This window comes from Leopardus geoffroyi, chromosome C3, assembly GCF_018350155.1.
Source record: "Leopardus geoffroyi isolate Oge1 chromosome C3, O.geoffroyi_Oge1_pat1.0, whole genome shotgun sequence".
Lineage (NCBI taxonomy): Eukaryota > Metazoa > Chordata > Mammalia > Carnivora > Felidae > Leopardus > Leopardus geoffroyi.
The window spans coordinates 60,455,748-60,475,802 of record NC_059338.1 but is presented as its reverse complement, the minus strand read 5'-3'; the positions used below and the strand labels follow the sequence as shown (position 1 = coordinate 60,475,802).

The 20,055-nt window shown below is 37.2% G+C and overlaps 1 protein-coding gene and 1 long non-coding RNA gene across 4 annotated transcripts in view; one reads left to right on the top strand and one right to left on the bottom strand.

Annotated features, from left to right (window-relative positions):
• GREM2 (gremlin 2, DAN family BMP antagonist) overlaps positions 1-20,055 on the top strand; it is a 110,734-nt gene that overhangs the window by 48,667 nt on the left and 42,012 nt on the right. The window lies entirely within an intron of this gene.
• LOC123585199 lies at positions 4,726-17,249 on the bottom strand. Its single transcript, XR_006705977.1, has 2 exons — positions 17,108-17,249; positions 4,726-16,870 (listed from the first exon to the last, which is right to left on the bottom strand). It is a non-coding gene; the product is annotated as an uncharacterized LOC123585199 (long non-coding RNA).

Below are 20,055 nucleotides of genomic sequence, written 5' to 3'. Positions count from 1 at the left end.
TGGATACAGATTCTGCATTATTTAACATGACAAAATATGGCCTCCTAGTTATGTGGCCATAATTCTTAAATTATGATTGATTCCTTTTTTAAAATTTTGTAATTCTATTTTAGGGGTGCCTGCGTGGCTCAGTTAGTGACTGACTCTTGATTTCAGTTCAGGTCATGATGGCACAGTTTGTGGGACTGAACCCCACATTGGGCTCTGCACTGACAGCACGGAAGGAAGTGAGAGGGAGGGGACAAGACATGCCAACTCCAACTCTAAAAGGGGAAAACATGCTGTGGTTATGGGAATGAGATACAACTGTGAAGAATAAAGGAAATGCAGTGCACAAACGATGAAACTTAAATCCCGATTCTGTTTTCTGTGACAACGTGAAATTTTTATAACAATTTAGTAATCACTGCTGCTCTGCTTATGCAAATGTGTTTGTCCATGTCAACATTTACTCGTGGACATCAGTGCTTACTTGGACAGCTGTGGTTAGGAGATATCACTACTGCAACCAAATACTATCGGCTCTATGGGAAAAAAAATCTCATACTGTACCTATGTTCCTGGTGGTACCATTCTGGAATAGATTTAAGCACTCTGAACTAATGCAACATTTGTGTATTTACCAGCTTTTCTGTCTAGGATTCCTGGGCTGAAGTCTGAAAATTTTTAGCATTATACCAAAAGGACTATCAGAATTAAATAAGTACAACTCAGGAACTATGTAGTATCTGAAAATTATACACCATGAAATATTTCAGCTTATTCAGTTCTAACTTTTCTTTTGAAACTAATTAGGGATTTCTAAAATCTGAACTTTAAGTTTAGGTGCTGAAAGCTTCCAAATTAAAAAACACACTTTTTCTAGAAATTATAGGCTAACATCCCTGATGAATCTAGATGTAAAAATCATCAAGAAAACATTAGCACACCAAATTTAACCATACATTAAAAGGATCATACACCACAATTAAGTGAGTTTTACTCCTGGGATGCAAAGATGTTTCCCCATACACAAATTAATACATGTGATACACCACATTCACAAAAGAAGCATAAAAATCACATGATCATCTCAGCCTAAGGGTTGGTCAGCAGATGAATGAATGAAGAAAATATGGTATATATGTACACGGTGGAATATTATTCAACCCTTAAAAAGAAGGAAATGCTGCTATTTGCAACAACCTGGATGAACCTAGAGGGCATTATGCTAAGTGAAATAAGCCAGGCAAAGACAAATAATGCATAGTATTAAAAAAAAAAGTCAAATCTGTAGAAAGAAGAGTAGAGTGGTGGTTTCCAGGAGCTGGAGAGTGAGGGAAATGGAGAAGTTGGGAAAAGGATACAAGCTTTCTGTGATAAGGTCTGAAACTGAATGTATAGCATGGTGACTATAGTTGATAATGCTGTATTGTGTAATTGACATTTGCTGAGAGAGTAGAACTTAAGTATTCTCATTTTAAAAAAGAAAATGAAAAAAATAAAGAAGGTAAATAAAAAAAAATTTCTGCCTTCTATTTGTTCTTGATCATTCTTCTGAACCAGAAGAAAACAAATTAAATTTCTTAAAAATATTCTATGGAGCTATAGTTATTGTAAATAATGTAAAGACAAATAAGACCCTGTTTCTCTTCTCAAAAGAACCTAAAATCAAGTGAAAGAAAAATAAAGTGGAGAATGGCTAAAACATGTTTATAAATTATTATAACAAGAAGCATGAGATGATCTACTTCAAATGAGATGGACAGTGCAAGAGAATCGCTTATGTGACTGGAGAGAAGGCAATTATCTCTAATTTCCATGGGCTACTCAGGGCAGAGAAATACTTTGCTATCCTGGCATTATTGGTCATCAATAGACTGTGTGTCATGAATCTATGAGCCATATATGCTTTGTTCTTTTTAGTAGTTCCAGTGCCTGGAACATAGAAGATGTTCAAAAAATATGTTTTGAATTTGCCAATTCATTCATTTTTTTATTAATCCATTCAGTCTTTTGTATCTTCCCCACTGCTCTTCCAGAGTCATTAAATTCTCATTTTTTAACGTCAAAGAATTATTTTTTTAAATTTTTTCTAATATTTCTGAGACAGAGAGAGACAGAGCATGAGTGGGGTAAGGGGAGAGGGAGAAGGAGACACAGAATCCGAAGCAGGCTCCAGGCTCCGAACTGTCAGCACAGAGCCCAACGCAGGGCTGGAACTCACAGACAGCGAGATCATGACCTGAGCCAAAGTCGGACGCTCAACCGACTGAATCACCCAGGCATCCCAAGGAATTATTTTTAAAAATCTAAATGTGCTACCAAAAAGGACACACTTAGCAGGAGGGAATGATCTACCCCAAAGGGACCTGGGCAGATTCATTTTTATTTGGAAAAGGGAAGGGAAGATGGCAGCAGAATCAGATAGGCATTCATGAGTTGGTTTATTTTTTGTCTGTTTATCAAAAGTCTAAGCTCCAAGGATTACTGCAGGGTGCAACTCTAGGTGTCCAATAAATTATATTTTTTTGAAAGGAGGATTTTAGATAGTGACTTCAAAGAGAAAACACCTAAAAGACAGCTTCCCTAATGTATAATTTTACATCAGATTATTTCCATATTTATGCATTTATTTCTAACTCTAACTTATATGTCAAGTGTCTTTGAAGACTCATGTTAGAGCAAAAAAATTTTTTTTTCATTTTCTACCTTCCTCATTTTCAAAGTGAAAATCAAACGAACACATTACTTTTTTCTCAATTTAACTCGAATTGGAATAAATGAATTTTTAAACTTCGAACTCACAACTCCATTTTACTGTGTTATGTGGCTTTCCTGAATGTGTAGGCAGAGTTAAAGGCAGTGATAGTCCTCTGCTCAAGAAGTTATTTTTCACTAGTTGCAAAGAACATCTCCTTCCTTCTTGGGTTATAAGTAGTATTTGAGAAAGAGGTGCTGACTCTAGAAACTGTTCCCAAAAACCTGGAAAGTGATAGATCATAGGTCACTGCTTTCTTCCAGGATAAAGAAGAAAGAAATGATGCAAAAAGGAAGACAAGACATTAATGCATTTAGCATCCAAGTCTGGAGTTGATGATTCAAGCAACTCTAGAGGCTGGGGACTTTCTAGACTCATGGGACACTGGCAAGCCCCTCAACCAGGGATGATTGTTCATTCTTGGAGAAGAGTTCATCCACCTATACCTGGAATTTGTTTTTCTTCACTTTTTTCTGTAGGTCAGTGTATTCTAAAGCAGATTCACATTGTCTGTAAATCTGTGGAGTATTTTCCATGGAATTTTAGGAGAGGAATTAAGAAAACCAAAGTCTGTAAGAGTTCAGATGTTATCTGTTGAGGAACTGAATTCTACTTAGATTATTTATAGACCTGTGCACAGCATTTCTTTATACTTCTCCATATACATCTCATTTCAATTGGTCTCAAAAGTATTCATTGTGTAAATAAACGGTGGCAAGCCTGAGACCTCGTACTGCCTTAAACATGAAGTGTTAACTGTTTAAAGTGTGTGAGCTCCTTTATGATTGTTCATTGGGAACGTGTGCCTAATTAAATGTGGAGTCCTGTCAGATTGTGTCAATGTCCATATTTCGTGTTGAATTTAGGGGATTTTTACACATCTGACAGATTGGCCAGTATGTAGAGAGCCCTAGTGAAGACATCAAAAGAAAACCATGTAATTTAACTCCTAGAGAATGGGGAAATGACAATAAAAATTGCATGTGCCATTTGCCCTGTGGCCATGAAAGCTGCAACATACCAACTGCAAGAGAATTGAAACACAGTTTAGCCTTCCACCCTCTGGCTAGATTCTCCTTTTAGGCCATATCATGGTCAAGGTGGAAAGTACCTTTACTTTTACAATGTATAAGCTTAAGATGTACAACATAATGTTTTATATGCATATATTATAAACGAATTATCACAATTAGTTAACATTCATCACCTCATCTAGTTACAATTTTTTCCGTGTGAGAAGAATTTTTAATATATACTTACTTAGAAACTATTAAATATACAGCACATTATTATTGACTATAATTATCATGTTGCACGTTATCTCCCCATAAGTTAATTATCTAAGTAGCATAAATTTGTGCCTTTTGCCCATCTTTACAAAATTCTTCCACCCCCTCACCCCTCCCCCCCTTCCACCTCCACCTCTGGCAACCACAGTCTGATCTTTGCTTCTAATGAATATGGTCTTTTTAGATTCTACAAATAAGTGAGATCATATAGTATTTGTCCTCTGTCTGACTTATGTCACTTAACATTTGCCTTCAAGTTCCCTCCACATTGTCACAAGTGACAAGATTTTGATTCAGGGGTCACTTTAGCTCAGTGGTCAGGATACAGACACTTCGAAGCCTCTGTGATTTCCCGTAGACTTCTAATATTCTTTGGCATCTCAGCATGCTGAAATCAGGTTGCCATATGCTATTTCCCATACAGAGTCTCTTGCATAATTTCCAGGTACCTAGACAAGAATGCAATTGATAGAAGAGAAATGTTTAAAATGAGATTGAGAATCTTCAAATATATAGAAAGTGGTCACCAACTACTCTTAATATCCATGGAATACTACATAAGAGAAGAGCTTAATAATTAGGAAAAGGTGTTATCAGTTTACCTAGGCATTTTTCAAGAACTTTAAAATATAACATCTTATAAGATTCATCCCTACATCAAAGCGGGCTAGAAGAACTTTATCATTCTTCATTTACAGCCAATGAACATGAGCTCAAGAAGGCTGGATCTTGCATCACACAGCTTGTAGACAGCAGATCCATGACAAGACCAAATCTACTGATGCCTGTCCTGGGACTCTTTATGCTTCACCAAAAACTGTTTTCCTATGTACAGATACATTTTTTTTTTTAAATAAAGCCTACTGCCAAAGAAGACATACAAATGGCAAATAAGCATATGAAAAGATGCTCCACATGATATATCATCAAGGAAATGCAAATTAAAACAATGATAAGATACCACACACCTATAAGAATGGCCACAACCCAGAGCACCGATGACACCAAATGCTGGAGAGGATGTGGAGCAACAGGAATGCTCATTCACTGCTGGTGGGAGTGCAACATGGCACAGCCACCTTGGAAACAAGTTTAGCAGTTTCTTACAAAACTTAACATACTGTTACCTTATGATCCAGCAATCATACTCCTTGGTATTTACCCAAATAAATACCTATACAAAAGGTTATAGGTTATACCTATACAAAAACCTGAGTAAGGATGTTTATAGTAGCTTTATTCTTAATTGCCAAAACTTGGGAGCAATTAAGATGTCATTTAATAGATTAGTGGATAAATAAACTGTGATATATCTAAACAATAGAGTATTTTTCAGCACTGGAAAGAAATGAACTAACAGACCATTAAAAGACATAGAGGAACCTTAATGCACATTATGAAGTGATAAAAGCCAAACTAAAAAGCTACATACTATGTGGTTACAACTATATGACATTCTGAAAAACACAAAGCCATGAAGACAATAAAAAGATCAGTGGTTGCCAACAAGGGGTGGGGGTGGGGGGATAAACAGGCAGAACACAGAGGATTTTTAGGGCCCTGAAAATACTCTGTATGATATAATAATGAGACACATCATTATACATTTCTCCAAACCCACATGATTTACCTCACCAAGAGTGAACCTTATGGTAAACTATGGACTTTGGGTGATTATGATATGTTCATGTTGGTTCATCTTTAGCTAAAAAAAAAGGTACCATTCTGGTGAGTGATGTTAATAATGGGAGAGGCTATGAGTGTGTGGGGACAGGTGGCATATGGAAAATCTTTCTACCTTCCTCTCAAAAATTTTGCCAACCTAAAACTTCTCTAAAAACATAAAAACCTCTTTTAAAACTATGAAGACTACGAAAAACTGGAATCACTTTCAAAGACAACTATTAGAAATTATTTTAGTTGAATACTTTAAATGTAGCTGATTCCTATAGGGAGAGAAATAAATTACCCTAGAATCCTAATGCTATTGCTACAAGAAAAATCTATACTCTCTATGGAAAGTTATCCAATTAATAAATTGTTTGGGTTAAGAGAAACTTCTAAGAGGCAGCATGATGCAATGGAAAGTTAGCTAACTAAACTGACAGTTCTGGTGGATTGTCCTGGATTATTCAGTAAATAGGTGTGTAAACCTAGACATATCATGTTGTTTTTGAAGTCACAGTTTTCCTGATATACAAAATTCATAAGGAATGGTGACATAATCTGTAGGATCCTTTCTGGCTCTAAGAACCTCTGATTTTCTAAATGATTCTTCCTCCTGTCTCCATTAATTCAACAAAGATTTGTCTTCAATAGCCTCAACTAGTCTGAACTCAGCATTCAAGGAGGGAAAAAGAAAGAGAACACACATCTGATTTCTATGTGTTTTTTTCATTCTTATTTGTGCTTAAACTTTGCACCTCATTCAACTGTTCATTTAAAAAAAAAATGTTTAATGACAAGGAGGCCCTAATACTCAAAATATGTATTCGTCACTGAACTCAGATCTCAACATGAATCAACCAGATTTTTTTTCAAATGTCAGGGACTTAAGACCCACAGTCATTTCATTTCAAAGAACCAGTGTTCCTCTAGCTTTGAATCCTTGTGGATGAGATCCAAATGCAAAGTCCCTTCCAATGTTAAAGAAGACTCTGTGCTTGGATCAGCTCCACTGAAAGCATGGGGAAGATGAGAAACCAGCCCAATTCAGAATACAACAGAATAAATCAAATGGAAGAACATTTTGCAATATTTAGCTCATTATAGAACACTTTTAGTAGGTTCTTTAGGCCATGGAAGATTATTTTTTTCAAAATCAGTATTTTAAATTCTAAGTTTCCATTCTAATTGATCTTCATGGTCTTGTCATACTATTTGCAATATGTCCAGATATATGAAAGACCTAATTTAAAGAATATAGTCTGGGAATGTTTGAAAATGCCCATTTATTGCATACGTCAGCACAATATCTGCTTTTGATCAATCAAAACATTGCAATTTGCAATGAAAACCATTTTAATTAGCATATAACAAAAGTATCATTAAAATCTTTTCAGACTGACCAAAAAGGAAATACCATTATAAAGCTAGAAAATTAAAGATTAGAAACTGGGTGTTGACAATGTTTAAAAGAATTCTATTTTCATCTTTCATTTTAACAGAAAGCAATCCTTTCTAGCTTTTGAGTTAATGCCATTTTTGGCCTTATTCCATTTCCTCTTACTCCCCAACCCCCCACACCAAATCTCACTGGGGCCTTTAATTATGCTGCCCCCCACATCCTGAGTCACATCCACATTCACTCAGTCTTCTGAGCATTGCTGGAGAAAGCAAAAAATTGTGCCATGAGTTTAAAACTTACTCATTTATAAGCTCATTATAAGGTCTTCATGGTTTAAATTTGCCCCTAATCCTGTTTTATCTTGCCTCCAGAGTCTTTTCTCACAGTTCTATCCTTCTCAAGAGCTAACTTCTTTCCATAAATGGAACTCTACCTTTCTTTTTATTCCTTGCCACCTCTGCACAACTCAGAGCCACATCTTTTTCACAGGCTCAAAGCACATATTCATAGCTTGCTGGACCATCTTATCTCAGAGAAAGAGCAGCATCTCCTCTTTTACAAGACGAGTCCCCCTCTAGTCATTCTGTACTATAAATTCCCATATCCTCTTGAACTTTCTGCTGCTCTGATGCACAGTATTTCCTGTTCCATCTTTAATCTTTTACTTCTTATGGATTCTTTACCTTGTAAATCTGCTCAGATCTCCTAACACCTAGGCACACCCTAACTTCTTTTTTAACGCTATGGTGACTTATCTCTTTCTAAATTTGACTCAGTAATTAACATATCACCTTCAAGCTCCTTCCATCTTCTATCTCTACTTCTTGCTTTACTTCTTAAGTCTGATCTGACTTTGGTTGCTACTTGGACTGGGTCTTCTTTTTTTTCAACAGTTAACAGTGACCTTTTAAATACCAAAACCAAAGATCTTTCTTTCAGTCATTATTCTCCTGGATTACTCTTATCTCCTTCCAAAATTCCTTTCCTCCTTTAGTTTCTGTGATTCCACATGGGCCTAGTTCTTATTTTACTTTAGAAATTTTCTTTTAAAGGAAATTCACTGGCTTCATTTTTCTTCATTCCCTCCCTGAACATGGACATTCATTTTGTATAACCTTTTTCCTTTTCTCTCAGGAATCTCAACTGAATATTTTCATGGATCAAAGGGACACTTTTGTCAAATCCTCAATTTTGAACTCTTTATCTTTGCCTATCGATTAGACACCCCTTACTAAAAGTCCTACAATTACTTCAAACTCTCAATATCTTAAACTAGACTCATGTATTTTTTTTTTGGCAAAACTAGTTATTCTTTATAAGTTATTGGAAACACTATTTTCTTATCAACCCAAACTCAAAGCTTTTGAGTCTTGTACTAAAATAATACAATATAGACCATAGTATGAGAGCTTTAAGAGAACTGCTTACAAAGTTCTAATGACTAGGATGGAGAAATTAAATCTGAGCAATTGGGAAAGATTTGGAAGTTTCAAAAGAAAGTCTTAGATATTTTATGAGATTAAATAACCTAAATCCTATTTCTATGTTTTTTTATATAAACATAAAAAAATCCATCTAAAATCTTCCCTTTTTAAAAAAGCAAATGTTTATCACTAAATCTTATTGTCTTTCTTTACAGTAACTTAACAGTCCCTTCTCTTTCTCCTATCACATAACATATTTGTGATTCTCAAATCTATGTACTCATTTATTCAATAACTTGTCAGTCAGCATTTAAGGTGTCATAACCTGACTTCTTGGTTTTTTTAATATAATAAGTAGATGATTATAATTTTCTCCCAAAGACTTCCTGTTCCCAGAATTTTCCTTTAAGTGCCATGTTAATCCTCCAAAAACAACTCTTAATTCATTGACTACTTTGTTAAAGATCTTTTCAGTTATCAAGACCAATCTAAATTTCTTTGGTATCTGACATGCTTAGTCTAATGCACCACTCTGTCTTCTTAGAGACACCTTCCTAACCTTCTTTCACATAAAAATACTCCTCTCCCATCTCTCCTTTGTAACCATGCTAAATGCATTCCAGCTTCCAAGGCATTTCTTCACATTTTTTTGCCAAGAATACCTTTCATCAGTCCCTGCCCTTTATATTTTACCTAAAAAATTTTTTTTAATGTTTATCTATTTTTGGCAGAGAGAGAGAGAGAGAGACAGAGCATGAGGGGGGAGGGGCAGAGAGAGAGGGAGACACAGAATCTGAAGCAGGCTCCAGGCTCTGAGTTGTCAGCACAGTGCCCGACACGGGGCTCGAACTCACAGACCATGAGATCATGGCCTGAGCCGAGGTAGGATGTTCAACTCACTGAGCCACCCAGGTGCCCCAATCCCCTCCCCTTTAAATCTCTTTCTTCCTTTTAAGGTCAGGCCAATTTTCACCTCCTTCATTAGGGCATCTACAGGGACCTTACTGTTCAGTGTCTTCTTTCTTGTGAACTCTGGTGTCACTATTTCCTTCCTTCCATTGGCATTTTCTACATGATAACCTATGTTGCTATGCATTTTTTGACATTGTGTGTGTGCATTTTACTTTCCTAATTGTATTTATTATAAACCCACAAAGGACAAGTTACTTCTTTGTGTTGCCAGCATCTAAAATGGTACTTTAAAATATTAAGCAGACAAGGCAGGTGATTAATATTTATGAGCTGACAACTACTTCTTTCAATTAAATACAAATCTTATTTTATCTCTCATTTCCAAAAGATACCATGGACAGTGCCAACACATTGCAGTACATTTTACTAATTTCTGAGAAGCCTACCTTTGAAGCACAGATGCAAGGAGTATTGTTTGCAAGCTTCTCTGTAGTGCATACCTCCACTGAATTTAGTGAGTTATGTGCAGAACTCTGTGATAGGTACTGTGGGAGGGCAAGATAAATGTGATGAGACACATGCACATGTCCCTACCTTTTGGCTCTGGCAGTGAGCGGTTTTGTGAGACATACATAAAGTGGACAAATTATGAAGTGACAGATTCTTCCTAGAGAAATTGGAAACAACTGTGAAGAGATGGGGATAAGTTGGGAGTAGTTAATTAGTTAGTTTTGTTTTAAACATTATTATTGGGGCACTACCTGGCTGGCTCAGTCAGTAGGGCATGCAACTCTTAATTTTTTTTTTTAATATTTATTTTATTTTTGAGACAGAGGGAGAAAGAGCGCGAGTTGGGAAGGGGCAGAGAGAGAGGGAGATACAGAATCTGAAACAGACTCCAGGCGCTGAGCTGTCAGCACAGTCCAATGTGGGGCTCGAACCCAGGAACCGTAAGATCATGAACTGAGCCGAAGTCGGACGCTTAACCGACTGAGCCACCCAGGCGCCCCTATAGGACATGCAACTCGTGATCTCAGGGTTGTGAGTTCAAGCTCCATGTTGGGCATAGAGATTACTTAAAAATAAAATCTTAAAAATAAACAATAACATATATTTTGACTTAAGTGATAACTAATTAATAAGTATTACTTGGTTAATTAAGCAACTGTCATTGTTTTTTTTTTGTATAGTTTTATGCAAAACTGTCTTTTGATTGTATTATATTTTAGTGATCTGTAATATTCAATCTAATTTTGTCTATGAAATGAATTGGTGTGGGTAATGTGAAGTCTTGAATTTTGAGAATTGTAAAACTTTTCGTGGGCCAGAGGGATGAGAAGATTTAGAGTGGTCTGATAGTTTAGTTCTTTACAACACATACACAAATCATACATAAAACAACATTAGCAATTAAGATAAGAAAAGGAAAAGAGTATAGCATTCAGTATGCCAAAATCACATATTTCAAACTACAAAGATCATAAAATAAAAGAGATGTGTGAAAGGGCATAGATGAACTTGAAAATGCTTAAAAACATGGGAGTGGAATCATTTTTCTAATAATAATAGAAACCACATAGCTGTGAGTGATACAAAGAATTTTTCAAGTCAAAGTTGGGGCATTTGGAATATATGAACCTTAGTTCTATTCTTGGTTCCATAGCAAAGGATATAATATGCTTTTAAAATTATAATAGTCTCATATATAGTTTTTCTCTTAAAATGTCAAATTTCAGAAATAGTGCTAGCCTATGTATCAACCCCTTTAAAATGTAATTATTTATTGCTAGGAAAGATCAATGTCAAGGTAGGTTTACTATTATAGCTATGTAATCAAAGTTACCTTTGATGACATATTTTGTGTTTATGTCAAATATTTTTTAAAGGTGTACTCTGTTCCTAAAACTAACATGAAATATTTGTGGTAATTTCTAGACTAATTATCTGACACATTTTACTGAGCACTTTCTCTGTTTACTCTGCTGGGTTGTAGAGTCATCCTAACGTGAAGCAAGCTTGGCCCCAACCTTAGGTAATTCATAATCTGATGGGGGGATAAAATTACAGACAAATAAACATGATATAGTGATCTAGAAAATTCATCCTAGGACATTTAGGGATGCTTCACAGAGGAATTGATGTTTTAATGAGATCTTGAGAATGTGCTGGAAAGAAAGTAGGAGGCTTCAAAAAGAAGGTGATTTTTTTGTGGGATTTTATAGAATTTGTATAAATGGAAGGAACTTTTTCTTCCAGTTGGTGGTGAATAATTTTATAAGAACCTCTAATTTACTAGGAAAAAATCTAGATAAAAATCTACCAGGCATAAAAAAATATGACACCTTTATCCCAAATCAGAAGCATTAGCAAAGTTTTATAGCAGATTAGCTTGGTGTTAATTTCTTACGCCAAAGCTTCTTATGATTCCAGTTCCATTAAAACTGAGTGAAAAAATCCAAAGAGTTATCCAGCATTATAGAAAAAACGGATCAGCTCCTAAGAAAGTAAAATGCTGAATCAGTTGCCATAGAGTGACGAGAGATAGCTCTAAATTCCATCGCATCTGGAAAGATGTGAGAGAGCAGCAAATTGTCAATTTGTCAATTGGAAAGGTTTGTCAATCTGGAAAGATGTGAGAAAATAGCAAATTGTCAGTTTAATTCATGATTTCTCATGAATTAAATTTCTTGATACTATTGACATCAGGGACAAGATAATTATTTCTTGTGGAGGATGGTCCTGACACCGTAGGATGTTTAGCATTATCCCTGGAGCCTATCCTTCTAGATTCCAGTAACACTCCACTCCGCAGTAGTGACAACCAAAAATGACTCCAAACATTGACAGACATCCCCTGGGGAGCAAAGTCACGTCTGGCTAAAAACCACCAATCTAATCAATATCTAATTATCACTCCTAGAAATGGGACACAGAGATTACTCTATAATAAATGTAATAAATTAGTCTGTAATAAATTACTCTGGATAAATGAGTGACAAAGCCCGCAGCAGCACCGTTCACTTCCAAGTGTGTAGCTGCCCAGCCCAAATTACCTACGCCTATCCTAGAGCCAATGACCCAAGACACATCTGGGACCTTCACAACAATGGTGCCCTCAGACTTAGAAAGAGAAACTCAAGCTATTTCCTTGTTCTGCTAGGAAAAACACAGCATCGGTTCTTCAATTTACACCTAGTTTGAGGATTTATCAGTATATTTAATCCAGAAAAATATCTTTATCATGCACAATTTATGAAGATGCAAAAACAAACCTCTGAAAACAAAAATAAAAACTGAATTTTTGGTCCACTGAGAGTTAATTTTTTTTTAACGTTTATTTATTTTTGGGACAGAGAGAGACAGAGCATGAACGGGGGAGGGGCAGAGAGAGAGGGAGACACAGAATCGGAAACAGGCTCCAGGCTCTGAGCCATCAGCCCAGAGCCCGACGCGGGGCTCGAACTCACGGGCTGCGAGATCGTGACCTGGCTGAAGTCGGACGCTTAACCGACTGCGCCACCCAGGCACCCCGCACTGAGAGTTAATTTAACCTAACTCAAAAGTAGATCAATCAAGGGAAACATGATGGAGACACAAGATAGCAGTAAAATGAAACCCATCATCATATCCTAGGAAACCAATAAGTCTTTGCTTTTGTAAATGGAAATACATGTAATGTTCCCAACAGAGGAGAGGTGGGAAGTCAGTTAACCAGCAGGCCTTAAGAATTTGGCTAAAGAGAATGTCTCACAGGAAAGGAGTTTCTAGGGCTCCCAGCCAGGACTAATGTTCCCATGGCCTTGGCCTGTTGACAACCAAAGGGGCAGCTGCAGCCCAGGAAGAGCCAGCCTTGCCCTTTGGCCTTTCAGTTCACTGTGGCAATCTATGAGCACCTCTCGTGCTCTTCTTCCTAGCCTTAAAGCCATACAATCTGTAAATATCAATATTTGTTTTCATCTCTAGCTTTTAAGGATGGTGAAAATGCAGCCCGAGTTACTTAAGCTGATCCAACCCCTGTATCTACAAAAAAAGTTTTCAAAATGGCTTATAGCGGAGACATTAAATTTCTCTTAGTGTTCACCACAAGAATGAGCCAAAGAGAAGCCAGGTTATTCCACACAAACCCATTTACTTTCAGTCTGAAAAGACAAACTGGGAAAATGTCAAGAAAGCAGACCAAAACAGAATTTTCATTATTGCTGGTGATGTAGGAATTGACACTCATCAGAGTGTCATTTTCCTGCTTAGTGACTGTTTTCTCTTATGAAACACCTTTCTTCTTTGGGTTTATATATCGTTTAATGTGTTTTCTGATGTAGTGATTCCAGTCTTCCTAGATCACAGACTCCCAGATCAATTTTAAATCAGCATGTGCTCTAGGAAACAGTCCATTCAAGGGCAAATCTTCTGGTTCTGTTCTATTTGTTTTCTTGGTTCTATTCATGTCTTTCTCTCCTCTTTACTTGGCAGGAATTGAAGGACTAACGATGTCCCTTTCACTCCCACCCCCACTCCTTTAGAAAAGGAGCTTTTCAATGCAATAAGTTAGTCTAGACAAAGAAAATTAAGGTAATTAGTAGAAAGCTTGCAAATGTGCTGTGTAGGAGGCCCTGTCATTACAGACCCTCACCCAGGCTCCTGTGGTTTGGTGTGTGTACAGAATAATAGTTCTGGGTTTCCTCTCTGTAGAGAGGACTCAAATAATTTTGGCTTTCAATTAGAGACATAAGTGCAGTTTAGTCAGGGGCATGGAACAGGGTAGCTGACTACTATGCCAAGCTAATGTCCTAAGACATGAAATCCCAGCACATAGCAAGAGACCCTGAGGCATCTGAGTTACCACAGCCCTCATACACAATAAGACACCAAGACTAGCAATTAGGATGCAGACAGAACAAATATTTACATTTTGAGAAAACAGAAGAGGAGGCATCAACAACAGAATGAATCGAAAGCCACACGATCTCAGATGTGGGTAAGCAAAGTGTCGCTGTCAGTGTGAAGCAGGAAAGCAGAACTGGTTTCCAGTATTTGCAATTCAGAAATCTAGATTACTGGAAAATTTACAATAACATTGCAGTTTAAAATCTCCACTTCATCCGTGTTACACGGAGTTTAACATGACAAGTCAATTGCCCTTTTCCTCCTTCTACCCTCCAAAGCCTACTGTTAGCTCCAAGTCATTTCTTCATCATGCGTGTATGGATTATGTGTTCCAGCGAGTCTGACTACATTATTTCAGGAGGTCTTTCAAAGTCCTGGAAGTATTCAAGCACATTTTAAAACTATGCATCAATTCATAAATTTATTTTGTTAAAGAGCCTGATGTGAAAGAACGACCAGAGAATGTGGTCTAATAGAAGAAAATTAGGCCCTTGGGTGGGGGTCCAGGAAAGGAGAGCGGTGTTTGACTTTTCCCTTCTCTAGAAGTATTAGAGGTTTTTTTTTTTTTCTAAGTACTTTTAGATGGTTCACTCATGCACGCTTATCTGGAGAGGGGGAAAGATTCTGGCTTATCAGGCACATAGAGAGGAGACCTATCACCAACAGGAAGACCCTAAGTCAGCCTTTGTTGTAACTGGAGTGAGGCATTTAGTTTTGACTAATTCTGGATTCACTGGCTATTATAAGAAACCCAGAGTGGGTGGTAAATAAGGATGGAAGGAATGGGTCCTGCCTAGTGAGGAAATGCAGCTCAGTGCACATGGCTTGGCTTTCACGTGGCAAATGATGCTAACTTTTCCCTTCCAAATGTCTCTAATTCTGAAATTCTATAAGCATGAGATGGTGTCTCAGCCCCTTTTGATCTACATCAACCCATAATGGATGTCTGCCATGTGCTTGGCATCGGTACTTGGGAAAATGACTTTGCTGCCAATTATCTGATACTGTTATTTCATTTCTAAAATGTAATATCTAAAAATTGTTCATTTGAGAGATGTTTCAAAGCATTTTTAGCCAGCGTGCCAAGTTTCAGATTCATTTTGGGAGAGACACATACACATAGTATTTCACTGAATTTCATATTTTATAAATAGGGAATATTAATTGAGTATATGCTGGCTGCCAAACTTTGTTCTAAAAAGTTCTTACATGTCCTTAATACAGACGTGGATGGAAGGATAATTTGATGATTCCATACTCCTGTAAACCTTTTCCCAGGTTATTGAAGTTAAGGAAGCTACTTTGTGTTATTTCTACTTAAATGGGTTGACATTGTTAGGGGAATAATAAATCAAGAAAGAGCTAAGAAAAACCATTCTCAAGATGATTTTTAAAAAATCTCTTTTAATTAAGGCAGTCAAGACATAGGCAAAGACCTTGGCATTTGGGGACACACTAAAGCTTAACCCCTGGACATTTTAAGTTAGTACAGAGGTAATAAGAGTAATTAAATTTAAAACCCCTGTGGCCAAGAAATTTTACTTTCTAGACAATCTTATTTGACTTTTTCCTCTCTCTATTGACTTTTGTTAGTTTTAAATTCTAATGTTTCAAATATATGAAATCTATTGAGGTTTAAGGTTTCTTTAGTTTTAATAAGGCAGAACTCAGTCTTTTTATTGGAGGAAATGGAGTCTTTCGATCATTTCAGGGCTCAATGTCTGACACAAAGTTCCATAGGACATTATGGAAGTTATTGCGTAAATCACGTGTATTTTTCAGAATTTATATTATTGATTTTTTTTTCATTTTTATAATAAAATACTACAGGTAGAGGTTATCGAACTCTTTCTGTTGTTTCCTTGGGCATAATTATCTCCCTTCTTAATTTCCTGCAGTGCTATTTCCTTCATTTACCATGTTTTTGTTAGCTTTCATCCCATGTTCACAGTCATGTCAACACAGTAGACAGCTTCACAGAATGGAGAGGCTACCAGACATGAATCTCCTCACCTAGAGAACTTACTTCCATCCACAAGTCACCATTCTTTTCTCCCTACTTTCCATCTTAGAGAATGCAATGCCCCATCTTGCCCAGTCTTTTCTCTATTTCCTCTATTTTCACACTCCATTTTTTGCTCTCAATTTAAAATATATTGAAATAGCTTTCACTTAAAATTGAAATTTAAAAAAGAGTAAAGAAAGAAAGGAGGAAGGAAGGAAGGAAGGAAGGAACCAGAAGAGAAGAAGGGAGGGAGGAAAGAAGGTTGTAATTTCTAAGGTCTGTTCTAGTTCTATATTTATTTTCTCTCCCACAGCATAAACAAAACTGCTTTAACTAAGGTACCTACTTTGTTAGGAATTCACTGGTCATTTCCATCCTATCTTCTCTAACATGGTGTGGCAGTATGCTTTGTTCAGCACTCAGCTCTTTGGTACTTTTGCCTTTCTTGGATTCTGCGTGATGCTCCTTCCAAACTTCTCCATCTCCTTTGAAGGAATTTTATCCTCTGCTCGTCCCAGATATCATTTTTCTCCAAGGTTCAATGTTTACCTATTTAAAAAAAAATTTTTTTTCAACGTTTATTTATTTTTGGGACAGAGAGAGACAGAGCATGAACGGGGGAGGGGCAGAGAGAGAGGGAGACACAGAATCGGAAACAGGCTCCAGGCTCTGAGCCATCAGCCCAGAGCCCGACGCGGGGCTCGAACTCACGGACCGCGAGATTGTGGCCTGGCTGAAGTCGGACGCTTAACCGACTGCGCCACCCAGGCGCCCCTCAATGTTTACCTATTTTAAACCTCACATCACTCCTGGAAGAGCTTATCCTCATGCACATAACAGATGGCTTCCAGATCTACAACCCATGCTGGAACTTTGTGTTATACATGAAACCCGTATTTTCAATATTTCATACTAGGAAAAAATTGCCATACCCCCTCCTGGATTGAGAAAATTAAATGGCTCAGGCACAAGCATCAACTTCTCCCCCCTCTTTATACAAAGGTACCAATTTACTCTTCCATCATTACATATTTTCCCTGGAGTCAAAGGCAAATTACCCATTGATCATTTCAAGGTCAGCACATCTACCTGTGCATTTGGCTGAATGCCCCTTCATTCTCATTTCATTACAGATCTTGTTCCAGGATTCATTATAGTCTCTTACTATATGATTTGGCTATGACTATTATAATTTAAACCTCTTGCTTCCTTCTACTTTTTCCCTTTCAGCTTTGAAAATACATGTACTTATAATCTAGCAAAATAAATTAATGGATAAATAATAAACTACCTTCTTTGGAGCTGCCTTTCTTTTAACCACTCTAGTTGAGTGCTGATCTTTTGCCTTCTCTCTCTCTCTCTCTCTCTCTCTTTCTCTCTCTTATGTTTTAAAGTCAATTTTTTATTTAAGGAATTTCACATGGATTTCTTCCACTGCCAAATACCTTAGTTCCTCAAAAATCTGAGTCATAATCTTCAAGGTAGCACTTTCATTTTTTTAATGTTTATTTTGAGAGAGAGACAGAGAGAGAGAGAGCATGAGCAGGGAAGGGGCAGAGAGAGAGGGAGAGAGAGAATCCCAAGCAGCTTCTGCACTCCAAGTGCAGAGCCTGATGTGGGGCTTGAAATCATGAACTGTTAGATCATAACATGAGCCAAGAGCAATAGTAGGATACTTAATTGATGAGCCACCCAGACACCTCAAGATAGCTCATTTAAAAAGAACTCTTCAGGGGCACCTGGGTGACTTGGTTAAGCGTCCAACTTCAGCTCAGGTCATGATCTCACAATTTGTGGGTTTGAGCCCCAAGTCAGGCTCTATGCTCACAACTCAGAGCCTGGAGCCTGTTTCAGATTCTATGTCTCCTTCTCTCTGCCCCTCCCCTGCTTGTGCTCTGTCTCTGTCTCTCAACAATAAATAAATGTTAAAAAGGTTTCTTTTAAGAATTTTTACTCAATCCCCAGTCATCATCGTTAGCCCAAAATTCCTTTGGTTTGTTTGGGCTTCCTTGATCTCTGCTTGAATATGGATATACTTCAAAAATTCTCTATCTGCAATCTTTAAGATCCAATTTCTTCAAGCAATTTACTTTAGGGCCCTAGAGGGCAAATTGTAGGAAATACATTGATTGCTATTTTGGCAAATCATCTAAGATACATTATTCCTTAATAGTTTCTAATATTGAAAAGTCTAGTTGCATCCACTCTTTACTCATGAACCTAGCAAAAATTGTTACAGGTCTTATTGTCACTGCTGTGATGGAAACATAACCTGTGTCTCAGTGTAGCCACTTTTGCCTTCCCTTCTTAACCACTTTTCTTGAAAGACTAGCCTGTACTGGCAGCCAGGCTAGGCACCACCCTTGCACCATGGATGTGGCCTCAAAACAACAAATGTATGTATGCATCTCACACAGGGATGACGCTTGAGCCCTAGCTCTAGTAGTCAGAGGGAATTGTGCTTTGAGCTCCACATGACATCTCTTACAAACGGCCACTCCTTCAAGACTGGGAAAGTTAGCTGATTTACCTAATACAGAGAGTCAGGTAAAGTGAGGAGACAGAGGAATACATTCCAAACAAAAGAAAAAAAAGAACAGAAAAAGACATTAGTGAAATTGGAATAAGCAATCTATCTGATTGAGTTCAAAGCAATGGTCATAAAGATGCTCACTAAACTCACAAGAAGAATGGATGAATACAGTGAAACAGAAAATATAAGAAAGATCCAAACAGAAGTTACAGAGCTGAAGAATAAAACAACTGAATTGAAAAATATAGTAGAGGGGTTCAACAACAGACTGGAGAATCTGAAGATCAGATTAGTGACCTGGAAAAACAAAGTAATAGAATTCACCCAGGTAGAGACACAAAAGGAAAAAAGAGTTTTAAAAACGAAGATAACTTGGGGCGCCTGGGTGGCGCAGTCGGTTAAGCGTCCGACTTCAGCCAGGTCACGATCTCGCGGTCCGTGAGTTCGAGCCCCGCGTCAGGCTCTGGGCTGATGGCTCAGAGCCTGGAGCCTGTTTCCGATTCTGTGTCTCCCTCTCTCTCTGCCCCTCCCCGTTCATGCTCTGTCTCTCTCTGTCCCAAAAATAAATAAACGTTGAAAAAAAAAAAAAATTAAAAAAAAAAAAAAAAAAAAAAAACGAAGATAACTTAAAGGGCTCTCTCCGACAACATCAAGTGGAATGACATTGGCATTATAGGGGTCCCAGAAAGAGAAAAGAAAGAGGAAAAAGCCAGAAAACTTACTTGAAGAAATAATGGCTGAAAAAATCCCTAATTCTGGAAAAGAAACAGACATACAGATCCAGGAAGCACAGAAAGTCTCATATAAAATGAACCCAAAGAGAGTCACACCAAGACACATTATAATTAAAAAGGTAAAAGTTAAAGATAAAGAGAGAATCTTAAAATCAGCAAGAGAAAAACAGCATAATACACAGAAGAAAAACCCTACAAGGCTAACAGTAGATTTCTCAGCAGAAATCTTTCTTTGCAAGACAGGGTGGCACAACATATGTAAAGTCCTGAAAGGAAAAAAAAAGTGCAACGAAGACTTCTACCCAGTAAGATTATCATTCATTATTGCAGGAAAGATTGAGGTTTTTTTAGATAATCAAAAGCTAAGGTAGTTCATGAACACTACATTGTCCTTATAAGAAATATTATAGGAACCTCTCTAAACTGAAATGACACTAATTAATAACAGAAAACATACAAAAGTAAAA